We start from the raw sequence: 18,124 nt of genomic DNA on the forward strand, positions 1-18,124 counted from the left end.
TATTTAATTATATATTTTTAAATGCATTAAAACATACATTTAAACAATGAAAGATGTTTTTCCTCAGTACATAAAATTTAGAGTTTAAAAAAGACACAAAAATACTACGAATTCACCTGGATAATAATAGTTTAACATCATGTGAAATTTCAAATCAATACAATGAAGTATATGCACTTGAATATTCCTAATATTACTGACACAAAGTGAACAGCAGTGAGCATCTGATTCGGAGTGAATCTGAGCTGATGGTGCTGAAGAGCTGAGCTACAGTTGTGCTTTTCACAGCCTCTGAAAAGACCGACTTCTGCTTGTAGTGGATGGGATGTTAGTATTAAGATATTAAACCACCCAACATGAATGAGGCAGGACAGTGCCTCATTCCACATAGTCACAGTCACATTGTAAGATCACAAAGTTAGCATCTTGGGAAGTGGTTCCCTTTTTGCATTGCTAGCTGTTGTGAAGAACTCAAAAGCTAGGTGCACTTGAAACATGAAGAAAGTTTCCATGTTCATACTGGAGGTGATATGACATATTTGAGGCCCAAACTTTGCTTGTGCGGCAGCGACCATTAAGAAGATGATGCCGTTGGCCAAACATTGAGTGATTTTTAAAAGTTTCAATGCCCCGTGAGATGATCGAATTCACGACCTTCAGATTATGAGACTGACGCACTACCTACTGCGCTAATGAGGCTTCGAAACAAATGAATGGTTTTGCACCGTAGCGGCATCCTCCTGACTCTACCCGCTGGCAGCCAGCTGCTTTGCCCGATCAAGGCAGGAAACTACTAACCCCACCAGGACAGGGATACATGTAGGGTAAGCCAAAGAAGCACTTGTCAGGTAATACATGAGGAATATGAAGGCAATCAATCAAACGTCTCTGAAGCACTCTGTCTCTTTTCATGAGCAGGTAAATCAGACATCACTTGCACATTTTCAGCATCAGAACCAAGCGTTGCAGGTTTACATGTCAGTTGCATGTATGGCTTTGATCTAGACCAGCTGTTCAGGTTTGTTCTCCCATACGCAGTAGCTTAAATGTTTCTTAGGATCCCTTACTTCATAGCGACACGCGTTTGACATGTTTATCAGGTACAGCCTACAAAATGGTGTATAGTCTTGGCCATACACTTAGTGATTTATTATAGTCCAGCTGTTTCTAAGGAGCGGGCAAAGCAGAGTTAAGTTTGGTTGGCAGAGCCATGTCAAAAAAACTCAAAAGGACGAGCCAGCCAGGAGTCGAACCTAGAATCTTCTGATCCGTAGTCAGACGCGTTATCCATTGCGCCACTGGCCCTCTCGCTTCACCTCTGCTAGAGGTGTTGGTCAACAGAACACCTAGTTTGCCTGAGACTGCAGAGCCAGCATCTAAGCTGTTCCCGCAAAAGCCCTGCTATGACACAAGAACTCTGAAGACACAATGTAGGCTCCTGTCCGTTAGACGTTTTGGTCAAACAGCTTCCCCCGTCTGATAGTCAAAGCCGAACTGCCCAGGTGAAAACCAGGCATCCTAGCCGTTAGATCACATGGGACTTGCCCCCAAGCTTTCCAGTCAAGTTTCCAAAGAGGAAATTCCAAGAGGTATTTTGAGAAGCGCAGGCCAGAAGGTAGATGATGTTCCAAAGCCAGCATCGAAGCTCTACAGTCAAAAGGTTGCCGTGACCCGGATTTGAACCGGGGTCGCTGCGGCCACAACGCAGAGTACTAACCACTATACGATCACGGCTACCCACCACTCACATGACGCTTGCGCTTGCATTCCTTCTCCATCTCTTTTGACATCCAGGCATTAGGGCCTCTGCTTGTCACATCTCAAATGCTCATACGTTGTGGAATGGCACTTTTGGATCATGATGAAAGCTCCCTCTCACATTTTCCATTCTACAGTTGTAGGAGCAGCCATGTTTGCCATATTTTAAGGGCATAAGTCATGTTTTTCTGACTACCATAATCGACAAAGCAAAACACTTTATGAGATTGGTTTGCTTATTGCCCACAAATTACCCATTAGTGCCTGATGTGTCAGTTTAAGTTGCATTGTTACTAGTGCACGACAATGCTCTACAAAGACACGATTGTTCCATTCCCCTAGTACCGTTAGCATCAGAGGGGTTAACCCTCCACGGCCCAGCAAACAAGACCCAAGCATGGCAAAAGGCCATGATGTGCTGTTGCCTATGGTGTTGTACGGGCGTTGGCTACCGGGCCCAGTTCCAGGCCCGCTGCACACTGCTAAACTGCTTGCTGCCACCGTTCACTCGACGAAGGCACCTGTGTATTCAGGAATGCAGCTACACCAAGATCAACAAATCCTACAAACAGAAAGCGCCCCACAGTCGCATTGTAAGATCACAAAGGTAGCATGGTGGGAAGTGGTTCCCTTTTTGCATTGCTAGCTGTTGTGAGGAACTCAAAAGCTAGGTGCACTTAAAACATCAAGAAAGTTTCCATGTTCATACTGGAGGTGATATGACATATTTGAGGCCCAAACTTTGCTTGTGCGGCAGCGACCATTAAGAAGATGATGCCGTTGGCCAAACAGTGAGTGATTTTTAAAAGTTTCATTGCCCCGTGTGAGGATCGAACTCACGACCTTCAGATTATGAGACTGACGCGCTACCTACTGCGCTAACTAGGCATGGGAGATCATGAATGGTTTTGCACCGTAGCGGCATCCTCCTGACTCTGGCCGCTGGCAGCCAGCTGCTTTGCACGATCAAGGCAGGAAACTACTAACCCCACCAGGACAGGGATACATGTAGGGTAAGCCAAAGAAGCACTTGTCAGGTAATACATGAGGAATATGAAGGCAATCAATCAAACGTCTCTGAAGCACTCTGTCTCTTTTCATGAGCAGGTAAATCAGACATCACTTGCACATTTTCAGCATCAGAACCAAGCGTTGCAGGTTTACATGTCAGTTGCATGTATGGCTTTGATCTAGACCAGCTGTTCAGGTTTGTTCTCCCATACGCAGTAGCTTGAAAGTTTCTTAGGATCCCTTACTTCATAGCGACACGCGTTTGGCATGTTTATCAGGTACAGCCTACATAATGGTGTATAGTCTTGGCCATACACTTAGTGATTTATTATAGTCCGCCTGTTTCTAAGGAGCGGGTAAAGCAGAGTTAAGTTTGGTTGGCAGAGCCATGTCAAAAAAACTCAAAAGGATGAGCCAGCCAGGAGTCGAACCTAGAATCTTCTGATCCGTAGTCAGACGCGCTATGCATTGCGCCACTGGCCCTCTCGCTTCACTTCTGCTAGAGGTGTTGGTCAACAGAACACCTAGTTTGCCTGAGACTGCAGAGCCAGCATCTAAGCTGGTCCCGCAAAAGCCCTGCTATGACACAAGAACTCTGAAGACACAACGTAGGCTCCTGTCCGTTAGAGGTTTTGGTCAAACAGCTTCCCCCGTCTGATAGTCAAAGCCGAACTGCCCAGGTGAAAACCAGGCATCCTAGCCGTTAGATCACATGGGACTTGCCCCCAAGCTTTCCAGTCAAGTTTCCAAAGAGGAAATTCCAAGAGGTATTTTGAGAAGCGCAGGCCAGAAGGTAGACGATGTTCCAAAGCCAGCATCGAAGCTCTACAGTCAAAAGGTTGCCGTGACCCGGATTCGAACTGGGGTTGCTGCGGCCACAACGCAGAGTACTCACCACTATACGATCACGGCTACCCACCACTCACATGACGCTTGCGCTTGCATTCCTTCTCCATCTCTTTTGACATCCAGGCATTAGGGCCTCTGCTTGTCACATCTCAAATGCTCATACGTTGTGGAATGGCACTTTTGGATCATGATGAAAGCTCCCTCTCACATTTTCCATTCTACAGTTGTAGGAGCAGCCATGTTTGCCATATTTTAAGGGAATAAGTCATGTTTTTCTGACTACCAGAATCGACAAAGCAAAACACTTTATGGGATTGGTTTGCTTATTGCCCACAAATTACCCATTAGTGCCTGATGTATCAGTTTAAGTTGCATTGTTACTAGTGCACGACAATGCTCTACGAAGACACGATTGTTCCATTCCCCTAGTACCGTTAGCATCAGAGGGGTTAACCCTCCACGGCCCAGCAAACAAGACCCAAGCATGGCAAAAGGCCATGATGTGCTGTTGCCTATGGTGTTGTCCGGGCGTTGGCTACCGAGCCCAGTTCCAGGCCCGCTGCACACGGCTAAATTGCTTGCTGCCACCGTTCACTCGACGAAGGCACCTGTGTATTCAGGAATGCAGCTACACAAAGATCAACAATTCCTACAAACAGAAAGTGCCCCATAGTCACAGTCACATTGTAAGATCACAAAGGTAGCATGTTGGGATGTGGTTCCCTTTTTGCATTGCTAGCTGTTGTGAGGAACTCAAAAGCTAGGTGTACTTAAAACATCAAGAAAGTTTCCATGTTCATACTGGAGGTGATATGACATATTTGAGGCCCAAACTTTGCTTGTGCGGCAGCGACCATTAAGAAGATGATGCCGTTGGCCAAACAGTGAGTGATTTTTAAAAGTTTCACTGCCCCGTATGAGGATCGAACTCACGACCTTTAGATAAGAGACTGACGCGCTACCTACTGCGCTAATGAGGCACGGAAGCACATGAATGTTTTTGCACCGTAGCGGCATCCTCCTGACTCTGGCCGCTGGCAGCCAGCTGCTTTGCACGATCAAGGCAGGAAACTACTAACCCCACCAGGACAGGGATACATGTAGGGTAAGCCAAAGAAGCACTTGTCAGGTAATACATGAGGAATATGAAGGCAATCAATCAAACGTCTCTGAAGCACTCTCTCTCTTTTCATGAGCAGGTAAATCAGACATCACTTGCACATTTTCAGCATCAGAACCAAGCGTTGCAGGTTTACATGTCAGTTGCATGTATGGCTTTGATCTAGACCAGCTGTTCAGGTTTGTTCTCCCATACGCAGTAGCTTGAAAGTTTCTTAGGATCCCTTACTTCATAGCGACACGCGTTTGGCATGTTTATCAGGTACAGCCTACATAATGGTGTATAGTCTTGGCCATACACTTAGTGATTTATTATAGTCCGCCTGTTTCTAAGGAGCGGGCAAAGCAGAGTTAAGTTTGGTTGGCAAAGCCATGTCAAAAAAACTCAAAAGGACGAGCCAGCCAGGAGTCGAACCTAGAATCTTCTGATCCGTAGTCAGACGCGTTATCCATTGCGCAACTGGCCCTCACGCTTCACCTCTGCTAGAGGTGTTGGTCTACAGAACACCTAGTTTGCCTGAGACTGCAGAGCCAGCATCTAAGCTGGTCCCGCAAAAGCCCTGCTATGACACAAGAACTCTGAAGACACAATGTAGGCTCATGTCCGTTAGACGTTTTGGTCAAACAGCTTCCCCCGTCTGATAATAATAATAATAATAATAATACATTTTATTTCATGGCGCCTTTCAAAAACCCAAGGTCACCTTACAAAACAGGAAAAAGCAACAATAATAATACATGTGAGTCAACAATCATTTGAATACGTCAAAATAAAACAACACTAAAAGAGTCACGGTAAAACAACAAACCAGTTTAAAGAGAATATGCTTGCTTAAACAGGTATGTTTTCAATAGAGATTTAAAAGAGAGAAGAGATTCTGCATTCCTAATAACTGGGGGGAGGGAATTCCAAAGCTGAGGGGCACAGCGACTAAAGGCTCTGTTGCCCATAGTAACAAGACGGGCAGAAGGAACAAAAAGATGGGTGGAGGATGAGGATCTGAGGGAACGGGACGGAGTAGAGATGTGTAACAGTTCAGACAGGTAAGGAGGAGCAAGGTTATGAATGGATTTGAATGTGAGAGTTAAAATTTTAAAATTAATTCTAGCTTCAATGGGTAACCAGTGGAGCTGTTGCAGAACCGGGGTGATGTGTTTTCTGGGTGGAGTACGAGTAATGACCCGGGCAGCAGAGTTCTGGAGAAGTTTCAGTTTGTGGAGAGTCTTATTCGGGAGACCAAACAGAAGAGAGTTGCAGTAATCTAACTTGGATGTGATAAGGCTATGGACAAGGACAGCAGCAGCATGAGAAGTAAGAAAGGGACGAAGTCGGTTAATGTTACGCAAGTGAAAGTAGGCAGAACGGGTGATAGAATTAATATGAGATGAAAAAGAAAGCGTACTATCAAGTATGACACCCAGACTCTTTACCTGAGGGGAAGGATATACATGAGAATTATCAATAATAATGGGAAAATTCGGAGATTTGGTTAAAGTGGAAGGAGTGCCAACAAGTAAAACTTCTGTTTTCTTACTATTGAGTTTAAGAAAATTAAAGGAAAACCATGACTGAATTTCCATCAGACAGTGCGAAATGGAGGAAGGTGGTAGAGATGAAGTAGGTTTAGAGGAAATGTAGAGCTGGGTGTCATCAGCATAACAATGAAAATTGATATTATATTTGCGAAATATGTAGCCAAGGGGGAGCAAATAAATAATAAATAAAAGGGGCCCTAGTACGGAACCCTGGGGCACACCAGCAGCAACAGGAAACAAACTAGAGGAATGAGATTTAAACTGAAGAAACTGAGTGCGGCCAGAAAGATATGAACTAAACCATGCAAGCGGAGTTTGACTAATACCGATGGATGCTAATCTGTTCAGAAGGATATCATGAGAAATAGTATCAAATGCTGCGCTGAGATCCAGCAGGATGAGAATAGTGACAAAACCAGAATCAGCTGCCATCAAAAGGTCATTGGTGATCCTTAACAAAGCTGTTTCAGTACTGTGGTGGGGGCGGAAACCAGATTGGAATTGTTCATAGAGATTATGTGTACTGAGGTATGAATGGAGCTGAGAAGCAACGACTTTCTCCAGAATTTTTGCAAGAAAAGGAAGATTAGAAATAGTCAAAGCCGAACTGCCCAGGTGAAAACCAGGCATCCTAGCCGTTAGATCACATGGGACTTGACCCCAAGCTTTCCAGTCAAGTTTCCAAAGAGGAAATTCCAAGAGGTATTTTGAGAAGCGCAGGCCAGAAGTTAGACGATGTTCCAAAGCCAGCATCGAAGCTCTACAGTCAAAAGGTTGCCGTGACCCGGATTCGAACCGGGGTTGCTGCGGCCACAACGCAGAGTACTAACCACTATACGATCACGGCTCCCCACCACTCACGTGACGCTTGTGCTTGCATTCCTTCTCCATCTCTTTTGACATCCAGGCATTAGGGCCTCTGCTTGTCACATCTCAAATGCTCATACGTTGTGGAATGGCACTTTTGGATCATGATGAAAGCTCCCTCTCACATTTTCCATTCTACAGTTGTAGGAGCAGCCATGTTTGCCATATTTTAAGGGAATAAGTCATGTTTTTCTGACTACCAGACTCGACAAAGCAAAACACTTTATGAGATTGGTTTGCTTATTGCCCACAAATGACCCATTAGTGCCTGATGTATCAGTTTAAGTTGCATTGTTACTAGTGCACGACAATGCTCTACGAAGACACGATTGTTCCATTCCCCTAGTACCGTTAGCATCAGAGGGGTTAACCCTCCACGGCCCAGCAAACAAGACCCAAGCATGGCAAAAGGCCATGATGTGCTGTTGCCTATGGTGTTGTACGGGCGTTGGCTACCGGGCCCAGTTCCAGGCCCGCTGCACACGGCTAAACTGCTTGCTGCCACCGTTCACTCGACGAAGGCACCGGTGTATTAGGGAATGCAGCTACACCAAGATCAACAAATCCTACAAACAGAAAGCGCCCCATAGTCACAGTCGCATTGTAAGATCACAAAGGTAGCATGGTGGGAAGTGGTTCCCTTTTTGCATTGCTAGCTGTTGTGAGGAACTCAAAAGCTAGGTGCACTTAAAACATCAAGAAAGTTTCCATGTTCATACTGGAGGTGATATGACATATTTGAGGCCCAAACTTTGCTTGTGCGGCAGCGATCATTAAGAAGATGATGCCGTTGGCCAAACAGTGAGTGATTTTTAAAAGTTTCATTGCCCCGTGTGAGGATCGAACTCACGACCTTCAGATTATGAGATTGACGCGCTACCTACTGCGCTAACGAGGCATGGAAGCACATGAATGGTTTTGCACCGTAGCGGCATCCTCCTGACTCTGGCCGCTGGCAGCCAGCTGCTTTGCCCGATCAAGGCAGGAAACTACTAACCCCACCAGGACAGGGATACATGTAGGGTAAGCCAAAGAAGCACTTGTCAGGTAATACATGAGGAATATGAAGGCAATCAATCAAACGTCTCTGAAGCACTCTGTCTCTTTTCATGAGCAGGTAAATCAGACATCACTTGCACATTTTCAGCATCAGAACCAAGCGTTGCAGGTTTACATGTCAGTTGCATGTATGGCTTTGATCTAGACCAGCTGTTCAGGTTTGTTCTCCCATACGCAGTAGCTTGAAAGTTTCTTAGGATCCCTTACTTCATAGCGACACGCGTTTGGCATGTTTATCAGGTACAGCCTACATAATGGTGTATAGTCTTGGCCATACACTTAGTGATTTATTATAGTCCGCCTGTTTCTAAGGAGCGGGCAAAGCAGAGTTAAGTTTGGTTGGCAGAGCCATGTCAAAAAAACTCAAAAGGACGAGCCAGCCAGGAGTCGAACCTAGAATCTTCTGATCCGTAGTCAGACGCGTTATCCATTGCGCCACTGGCCCTCTCGCTTCACCTCTGCTAGAGGTGTTGGTCAACAGAACACCTAGTTTGCCTGAGACTGCAGAGCCAGCATCTAAGCTGGTCCCGCAAAAGCCCTGCTATGACACAAGAACTCTGAAGACACAATGTAGGCTCCTGTCCGTTAGACGTTTTGGTCAAACAGCTTCCCCCGTCTGATAGTCAAAGCCGAACTGCCCAGGTGAAAACCAGGCATCCTAGCCGTTAGATCACATGGGACTTGCCCCCAAGCTTTCCAGTCAAGTTTCCAAAGAGGAAATTCCAAGAGGTATTTTGAGAAGCGCAGGCCAGAAGGTAGACGATGTTCCAAAGCCAGCATCGAAGCTCTACAGTCAAAAGGTTGCCGTGACCCGGATTCGAACCGGGGTTGCTGCGGCCACAACGCAGAGTACTAACCACTATACGATCACGGCTACCCACCACTCACATGACGCTTGCGCTTGCATTCCTTCTCCATCTCTTTTGACATCCAGGCATTAGGGCCTCTGCTTGTCACATCTCAAATGCTCATACGTTGTGGAATGGCACTTTTGGATCATTATGAAAGCTCTGTGACGGAGCTGCCCTCCGCCACAATGTACATATGTTTAAATTTTCTAGGTAATGGTGACATTTCATACTCAGAGACACAAACTGTTTTTAAATAGCATTTATTGATTGAGTGGTTATGCTGGAGAACAAGAGTAAACCTGCAGAGAAAAGAAACAAAACTTAATGGTGAATGTGAATGTTTTATTATTTGTAAATTTAGACTGATTTACTGATGTAATGAAACATATATTATAAACTAACATTATTGAAACACTTGGGGAAGGCAACAAGTACTTACCTGTGAATAGACTCCAGAGGAAGGTAGCCGTGTTTTCAGTCAGGGAGGAAAACAGGACCCTTTGTTTGCTGTGTTTTTATAGTGAACTTTCCCGCGCAAAAACCGGAAGTGAAGTCATAGCACTTACTGTTTAGCTCTATAAAAGCCCTAGATGGACCAGAATGAGCTAGTCTTGTGGGAGAGGTAATGGAATGTGGTTGAAGCCTGAAACCCTCTCAAGTTGTGATTGAATAACTGACTATTCATATTAAGCTGTATATATTTGTAAATATTTTTCTTTTTGGCATTGGATAAATTGCATTTTTGTTTTTTTGTTTGGTTTTTCACTGGGATTTAATAAACACCGATTTTTGCACCCCAAACTGGAACGTACCCACGTGTCTTTTCCGTCGGACCATCACAAGTGGTGTCAGAAGTACTACAGTTTTTCCAGGGGGCATAACATTTTCAGACATTTCTCAGAGTATCAGGAACTGTTTCTCGTGAGATTTTGCCACTTAAAGGTGTTGTGGTATGATCCTGAGAAGTCGAGGTATGGCGGACAGCTCAGGCAAAGATTCCAGTCCCAGTGAAGTAAAGCAGAGAAAAGCAACAGCCATTGCATCAGACACATCACTGCAAGAGCTAGCTGAGATGCTCCAGGGGTTCATGGAGAGCCAAGCTGCAAGGGATGAGCGGGCGGAGCGAGAAGCCATCCGACAGGAGCAGCGATGGAAGAGCCTACAGCACCAATTCCGACAACTGCAACAGCAGGTGGACCAGCGAGGACAGCCTGAGGAGGATGCCAACGAAGGAGCCAGTGGCCAAACAGGAGAAGAGCAGGAGCAGAGAGTACCACCGGGCTTTAGGGAGCCCAAACTGTATCCCCTGACTCCAGAGGACAACATAGAGCACTTCCTGGCAACCTTTGAGCGTATTGCAAAGGTCTGCCGCTGGCACAAAGAGGATTGGGCAATTCGGCTAGTTCCGCTGCTTACCGGAAAAGCCCGAAGTGCATATGTAGCCATGGACAGTGAGCATGCTGAGGACTACGAGGAAGTCAAAGCTGCTATTCTTGCTAAGTATGAAATAACACAGGACATTTACCGCCAGAGATTTCGTGCACTAGAGGCTTATCCTGGGGAGACACCACGTGAATTGTATGTTCGCCTAAAGGAATTATTCTCAAAATGGGTCAGGCCTGAACAGAAGTCAGTAAAGGAAATATCTGAAATTATGATCCTGGAGCAATTTCTGCGGATGGTGAACACAGAGATGGAGGTGTGGATCAAGGAGCGAAACCCCAAGACTGCAGAGGAGGCAGTGCAATTGGCCGAAGTCTTCATCTCTGCCAGAAGAAGTAAAGGACCCTGCAGCTTCAGCCGAGACCAGCACTTCAGCCGTAAGTCTGTAGGGGATGATAAGGGCCTTGGTCATGCTTATAGCAGAACATACTTTCAGAGTAGACACTCTCCACCTAAATTACCTACTAGTGCACCTCGAAGTGACAAGCCTATAAAAAGAACCAATAAAGAAGTTAGGTGCTTCTATTGTGGAGAATTAGGCCATACTAAACCCTACTGTCAACGTTGGACAACTAAGTCAACCCTTTTGTGTACAGTTCCCAGAACAGAACCAAAAGTTGTAGATGAACAGGTGATAGGGCCAACTATTGCAGTACTGATAAATGGTCAGCAAGAAAATGCTTTGGTGGATACAGGCAGTACTCAGACACTGGTAAGGGAAAGTTTGGTTCCTAGAGAAGACTGGAAGGAGGCTAGAGTACAGGTGAGCTGTGTACATGGGGATGAAAGAAGTTACCCCACTGCTGAGGTTTACTTAACAGTAGATGGGCAAACATTTCTAATGACAGTGGCAGTAGTAGCTCAGTTACCTTATCCTGTAGTTTTAGGCCAGGACCTTCCAGTGATTATAGACCTGCTTCCTAAAACTCAACAGTGTATGATAATGACAAGAGCACAGAGTGCAAGAGAGGCTCTAGCAGAATTACCTTTTAAAGACAGCGTGGAAGTTAACTTCAGTAAACCAACCAAACCTAAAGCTCAGAGACGCAGGGAAAAGTTCCTGAGGTCAACATTAGTAGACCAGGAAGAGCCCCTACCAAAGCCAGAGGCTCCAGTAGATCTCGTCATACCATCAAACATTTCCACATTGCAGGGTCAGGATCCAACTTTGCAACCGTGGTTTAATAAGGTGTCTGAGATTGATGGGGTAAAGCAGAAGGGCAAAGGGATAACTGAAGAAGCTTATGTCTTGAAAAAAGGAATCCTGTATCAACGCAGAGGTGAAGTTGAGTTGTTAGTTGTTCCAGCTGCCCTAAGGTTAACTGTAATGAAACTGGGCCATTCCATACCCTGGGCAGGACATTTGGGTAAACATAAAACACTAGCTCGTATTGGTGCACGTTTCATATGGCCAAACATATACTCTGATGTGACTGAATTTTGTAAAACATGTCAGGAGTGCCAATTGACATCAGGCAGATTAGTCCCCACTGCACATTTGCATCCTCTTCCTATAATTGAAACTCCATTTGAGAGGATAGGAATGGACATAGTGGGTCCCCTAGAAAGGAGCAGGACAGGGAACAGGTATATTTTGGTGGTATGTGATTATGCTATACGATACCCTGAAGCTTTCCCTTTACGTACCATTAAGGCTAGGCAGATAGCAAATGCTCTAATCCATCTGTTTGCAAGGGTAGGCCTCCCTCGGGACATTCTGACAGATCAAGGAGCAAACTTCCTATCCAGTTTATTGCAAGGTGTCTACAAACTGCTAGGCATACATGGCATTAAGACCTCCCCCTATCATCCTCAAACAGATGGCTTAGTGGAACGATTCAACCAGACCCTGAAGTCAATGCTCCATAAATTTGTTTCACAGACCGGTACTGACTGGGACCAGTGGCTTCCCTATCTTCTCTTTGCTTACAGAGAGGTTCCCCAGGCATCTACAGGATTTTCTCCCTTCGAGTTGCTTTATGGACGACATGTGAGGGGACCATTGGATCTCCTGAGAGAGCAGTGGGAGGAACCCAAGGCGACGGGAGAGAATGTGGTAGCCTATGTGGTGAAGATGAGAGAGAAGCTTGAGGAGATGACTGCGCTGGCCCAGGAGCATCTGCGGAAGGCACAAAGCAGTCAGAGAGCCTGGTATGACCGGAAAGCCCGTACTCGAGAGTTCAAGCCAGGGCAGGAAGTATTGCTGCTTCTGCCAACCAGCGAAAGTAAACTCCTGGCCAAATGGCATGGACCATACAAAATCACCAGGAAAGTGGGACCAGTGACATATGAGCTTCTTATGCCTGAGCGGAGCAAGAAACACCAAAAGTTCCATGTCAACCTGCTGAAAGAGTATTGCAGAGGGACTGTAACAATGCAGCAACTCATGGTACGTGCAGTAAAAGAAGAAGAGCTGCCAGAGCAGTATTTCCCCACTCAGCCACCAGGACAGCCTGTGGATCTGTCTCACTTACCCTCAGAAAAACAAGAGCAGGTGGTGAACTTCCTGGACCCGACACTCTTCACAGAAAAGCCTGGATACACCACCATGGTTCAACACAAGATTCACCTGAAGGATAATACACCAGCTCGCCAGAAGTGTTACAGGGTCCCAGAAAGACTATTACCTGTTTTACAGGAGGAGATTAATACTATGATGGAGATGGGGGTAATTGAACCCTCAGACAGTGAGTGGTGCAGCCCAATAGTGCTGGTACCTAAAAAGGATGGGACTATGAGATTTTGCATTGACTTCAGGCTGATCAATTCACTGTCAAAGTTTGACCCATACCCAATGCCACGAGTGGATGACCTGATTGAGAGACTGGGTAGGGCAAAGTACATCATTACCATTGATTTGAGCAAAGGGTATTGGCAGGTACCTTTATCACCAGAAGCAAAGGAACTAACCGCTTTCAGGACACCTTATGGGATGTTTCAGTTTACAGTGATGCCGTTTGGCCTGCAGGGTGCACCAGCAACATTTCAGAGATTAATGGATAAGGTTCTGGAGGGTACATCAGACTATGCAGCAGCATATCTGGATGATGTGGCCATTTTTAGTCACACCTGGCAGGACCACCTGGCACATCTCCAGAATGTGTTTCAGAGGATTAAGACAGCGGGGTTAACCATCAATCCTCAGAAATGTGCCATCGCTCAGAACCAGATCAAGTATTTAGGATTTGTGCTGGGTAATGGACTAGTACGACCACAAGTGGGAAAGGTGGAGGCAATACGGTCCTTTCCTGTGCCCACGACAAAGAGGAGGGTTCGATCTTTCCTTGGACTGGTTGCTTGGTACCGGAAGTTTATACCGCAGTTTTCCACTAGAGCTGCAGTCCTTACTGACCTCACAAAGAAATCTGCACCAGGGACTGTGAAATGGACAGGGGAGTGTGAGAAGGCATTTCAGGACCTAAAGGATGCTCTGTGTGAGGACACAATGTTGCAGAGTCCTGACTTTTCAAAGCCTTTTATTCTGCAAACTGATGCCTCAGGTATAGGATTGGGGGCTGTACTGTTGCAGGAGGATGGGACTCAACGCAGACCAGTGGCTTTTATTAGCCGGAAACTGTGTCCTCGTGAGACTCGATATTCGACAATTGAAAAGGAGTGTTTGGCGGTGAAATGGGCAGTGGACTCCTTTAGATATTACCTTTTGGGTAGGCATTTTCAACTAGAGACAGACCACCGGGCTCTGGTATGGTTGAATAAAATGAGAGATGTGAATGCTAGAATCACCAGGTGGTATTTGTCCTTGCAACCTTTTAAATATACTGTTACATACAGGACAGGTGCTTCTAATGTAGTGGCAGATTCTTTGTCCAGGGCAGCTGAGGAAGTGTCGTGAAGCCCCTTCCATCAGCTGGAGATGGGGGAGGGAATGTGACGGAGCTGCCCTCCGCCACAATGTACATATGTTTAAATTTTCTAGGTAATGGTGACATTTCATACTCAGAGACACAAACTGTTTTTAAATAGCATTTATTGATTGAGTGGTTATGCTGGAGAACAAGAGTAAACCTGCAGAGAAAAGAAACAAAACTTAATGGTGAATGTGAATGTTTTATTATTTGTAAATTTAGACTGATTTACTGATGTAATGAAACATATATTATAAACTAACATTATTGAAACACTTGGGGAAGGCAACAAGTACTTACCTGTGAATAGACTCCAGAGGAAGGTAGCCGTGTTTTCAGTCAGGGAGGAAAACAGGACCCTTTGTTTGCTGTGTTTTTATAGTGAACTTTCCCGCGCAAAAACCGGAAGTGAAGTCATAGCACTTACTGTTTAGCTCTATAAAAGCCCTAGATGGACCAGAATGAGCTAGTCTTGTGGGAGAGGTAATGGAATGTGGTTGAAGCCTGAAACCCTCTCAAGTTGTGATTGAATAACTGACTATTCATATTAAGCTGTATATATTTGTAAATATTTTTCTTTTTGGCATTGGATAAATTGCATTTTTGTTTTTTTGTTTGGTTTTTCACTGGGATTTAATAAACACCGATTTTTGCACCCCAAACTGGAACGTACCCACGTGTCTTTTCCGTCGGACCATCACAAGCTCCCTCTCACATGTTCCATTCTACAGTTGTAGGAGCAGCCATGTTTGCCATATTTTAAGGGAATAAGTCATGTTTTTCTGACTACCAGAATCGACAAAGCAAAACACTTTATGAGATTGGTTTGCTTATTGCCCACAAATTACCCATTAGTGCCTGATGTATCAGTTTAAGTTGCATTGTTACTAGTGCACGACAATGCTCTACGAAGACACGATTGTTCCATTCCCCTAGTAACGTTAGCATCAGAGGGCTTAACCCTCCACGGCCCAGCAAACAAGACCCAAGCATGGCAAAAGGCCATGATGTGCCGTTGCCTATGGTGTTGTACGGGCGTTGGCTACCGGGCCCAGTTCCAGGCCCGCTGCACACGGCTAAACTGCTTGCTGCCACCGTTCACTCGACGAAGGCACCTGTGTATTCACGAATGCAGCTACACCAAGATCAACAAATCCTACAAACAGAAAGCGCCCCATATTCACAGTCGCATTGTAAGATCACAAAGGTAGCATGGTGGGAAGTGGTTCCCTTTTTGTATTGCTAGCTGTTGTGAGGAACTCAAAAGCTAGGTGCACTTAAAACATCAAGAAAGTTTCCATGTTCATACTGGAGGTGATATGACATATTTGAGGCCCAAACTTTGCTTGTGCGGCAGCGACCATTAAGAAGATGATGCCGTTGGCCAAACAGTGAGTGATTTTTAAAAGTTTCATTGCCCCGTGTGAGGATCGAACTCACGACCTTCAGATTATGAGACTGACGCGCTACCTACTGCGCTAACGAGGCATGGAAGCACATGAATGGTTTTGCACCGTAGCGGCATCCTCCTGACTCTGGCCGCTGGCAGCCAGCTGCTTTGCCCGATCAAGGCAGGAAACTACTAACCCCACCAGGACAGGGATACATGTAGGGTAAGCCAAAGAAGCACTTGTCAGGTAATACATGAGGAATATGAAGGCAATCAATCAAACGTCTCTGAAGCACTCTGTCTCTTTTCATGAGCAGGTAAATCAGACATCACTTGCACATTTTCAGCATCAGAACCAAGCGTTGCAGGTTTACATGTCAGTTGCATGTATGGCTTTGATCTAGACCAGCTGTTCAGGTTTGTTCTCCCATACGCAGTAGCTTGAAAGTTTCTTAGGATCCCTTACTTCATAGCGACACGCGTTTGGCATGTTTATCAGGTACAGCCTACATAATGGTGTATAGTCTTGGCCATACACTTAGTGATTTATTATAGTCCGCCTGTTTCTAAGGAGCGGGCAAAGCAGAGTTAAGTTTGGTTGGCAGAGCCATGTCAAAAAAACTCAAAAGGACGAGCCAGCCAGGAGTCGAACCTAGAATCTTCTGATCCGTAGTCAGACGCGTTATCCATTGCGCCACTGGCCCTCTCGCTTCACCTCTGCTAGAGGTGTTGGTCAACAGAACACCTAGTTTGCCTGAGACTGCAGAGCCAGCATCTAAGCTGGTCCCGCAAAAGCCCTGCTATGACACAAGAACTCTGAAGACACAATGTAGGCTCCTGTCCGTTAGACGTTTTGGTCAAACAGCTTCCCCCGTCTGATAGTCAAAGCCGAACTGCCCAGGTGAAAACCAGGCATCCTAGCCGTTAGATCACATGGGACTTGCCCCCAAGCTTTCCATCCAAGTTTCCAAAGAGGAAATTCCAAGAGGTATTTTGAGAAGCGCAGGCCAAAAGATAGACGATGTTCCAAAGCCAGCATCGAAGCTCTACAGTCAAAAGGTTGCCGTGACCCGGATTTGCTGCGGCTACAACGCAGAGTACTAACCACTATACGATCACGGCTACCCACCACTCACATGACGCTTGTGCTTGCATTCCTTCTCCATCTCTTTTGACATCCAGGCATTAGGGCCTCTGCTTGTCACATCTCAAATGCTCATACGTTGTGGAATGGCACTTTTGGATCATGATGAAAGCTCGCTCTCACATTTTCCATTCTACAGTTGTAGGAGCAGCCATGTTTGCCATATTTTAAGGGAATAAGTCATGTTTTTCTGACTACCAGAATCGACAAAGCAAAACACTTTATGAGATTGGTTTGCTTATTGCCCACAAATTACCCATTAGTGCCTGATGTATCAGTTTAAGTTGCATTGTTACTAGTGCACGACAATGCTCTACGAAGACACGATTGTTCCATTCCCCTAGTACCGTTAGCATCAGAGGGGTTAACCCTCCACGGCCCAGCAAACAAGACCCAAGCATGGCAAAAGGCCATGATGTGCTGTTGCCTATGGTGTTGTACGGGCGTTGGCTACCGGGCCCAGTTCCAGGCCCGCTGCACACGGCTAAACTGCTTGCTGCCACCGTTCACTCGACGAAGGCACCTGTGTATTCACGAATGCAGCTACACCAAGATCAACAAATCCTACAAACAGAAAGCGCCCCATAGTCACAGTCACATTGTAAGATCACAAAGGTAGCATGGTGGGAAGTGGTTCCCTTTTTGCATTGCTAGCTGTTGTGAGGAACTCAAAAGCTAGGTGCACTTAAAACATCAAGAAAGTTTCCATGTTCATACTGGAGGTGATATGACATATTTGAGGCCCAAACTTTGCTTGTGCGGCAGCGACCATTAAGAAGATGATGCCGTTGGCCAAACAGTGAGTGATTTTTAAAAGTTTCATTGCCCCGTGTGAGGATCGAACTCACGACCGTCAGATTATGAGACTGACGCGCTACCTACTGCGCTAACGAGGCATGGAAGCACATGAATGGTTTTGCACCGTAGCGGCATCCTCCTGACTCTGGCCGTTGGCAGCCAGCTGCTTTGCCCGATCAAGGCAGGAAACTACTAACCCCACCAGGTCAGGGATACATGTAGGGTAAGCCAAAGAAGCACTTGTCAGGTAATACCTGAGGAATATGAAGGCAATCAATCAAACATCTCTGAAGCACTCTGTCTCTTTTCATGAGCAGGTAAATCAGACATCACTTGCACATTTTCAGCATCAGAACCAAGCGTTGCAGGTTTACATGTCAGTTGCATGTATGGCTTTGATCTAGACCAGCTGTTCAGGTTTGTTCTCCCATAC

General features: G+C 45.7%; 12 non-coding genes across 12 annotated transcripts; all 12 read right to left on the minus strand.

Moving 5' to 3' along the window:
- Positions 1 to 1,232: 1,232 nt before the first annotated feature.
- trnar-acg lies at positions 1,233 to 1,305 on the minus strand. The gene has a single exon. It is a non-coding gene; the product is annotated as a tRNA-Arg (tRNA).
- A 357-nt stretch (positions 1,306 to 1,662) lies between these two features.
- trnah-gug lies at positions 1,663 to 1,734 on the minus strand. Its single transcript has one exon. It is a non-coding gene; the product is annotated as a tRNA-His (tRNA).
- An 839-nt stretch (positions 1,735 to 2,573) lies between these two features.
- Positions 2,574 to 2,646, minus strand: trnam-cau. Its single transcript has one exon. It is a non-coding gene; the product is annotated as a tRNA-Met (tRNA).
- A 533-nt stretch (positions 2,647 to 3,179) lies between these two features.
- trnar-acg lies at positions 3,180 to 3,252 on the minus strand. The gene has a single exon. It is a non-coding gene; the product is annotated as a tRNA-Arg (tRNA).
- A 1,879-nt stretch (positions 3,253 to 5,131) lies between these two features.
- On the minus strand, positions 5,132 to 5,204 carry trnar-acg. Its single transcript has one exon. It is a non-coding gene; the product is annotated as a tRNA-Arg (tRNA).
- Positions 5,205 to 7,048: 1,844 nt separating this feature from the next.
- Positions 7,049 to 7,120, minus strand: trnah-gug. The gene has a single exon. It is a non-coding gene; the product is annotated as a tRNA-His (tRNA).
- An 845-nt stretch (positions 7,121 to 7,965) lies between these two features.
- On the minus strand, positions 7,966 to 8,038 carry trnam-cau. Its single transcript has one exon. It is a non-coding gene; the product is annotated as a tRNA-Met (tRNA).
- A 533-nt stretch (positions 8,039 to 8,571) lies between these two features.
- trnar-acg lies at positions 8,572 to 8,644 on the minus strand. The gene has a single exon. It is a non-coding gene; the product is annotated as a tRNA-Arg (tRNA).
- Positions 8,645 to 9,001: 357 nt separating this feature from the next.
- Positions 9,002 to 9,073, minus strand: trnah-gug. The gene has a single exon. It is a non-coding gene; the product is annotated as a tRNA-His (tRNA).
- A 6,701-nt stretch (positions 9,074 to 15,774) lies between these two features.
- On the minus strand, positions 15,775 to 15,847 carry trnam-cau. The gene has a single exon. It is a non-coding gene; the product is annotated as a tRNA-Met (tRNA).
- Positions 15,848 to 16,380: 533 nt separating this feature from the next.
- Positions 16,381 to 16,453, minus strand: trnar-acg. The gene has a single exon. It is a non-coding gene; the product is annotated as a tRNA-Arg (tRNA).
- A 1,263-nt stretch (positions 16,454 to 17,716) lies between these two features.
- Positions 17,717 to 17,789, minus strand: trnam-cau. The gene has a single exon. It is a non-coding gene; the product is annotated as a tRNA-Met (tRNA).
- Positions 17,790 to 18,124: the final 335 nt, after the last annotated feature.

Source organism: Pygocentrus nattereri, chromosome 22, assembly GCF_015220715.1.
Source record: "Pygocentrus nattereri isolate fPygNat1 chromosome 22, fPygNat1.pri, whole genome shotgun sequence".
Lineage (NCBI taxonomy): Eukaryota > Metazoa > Chordata > Actinopteri > Characiformes > Serrasalmidae > Pygocentrus > Pygocentrus nattereri.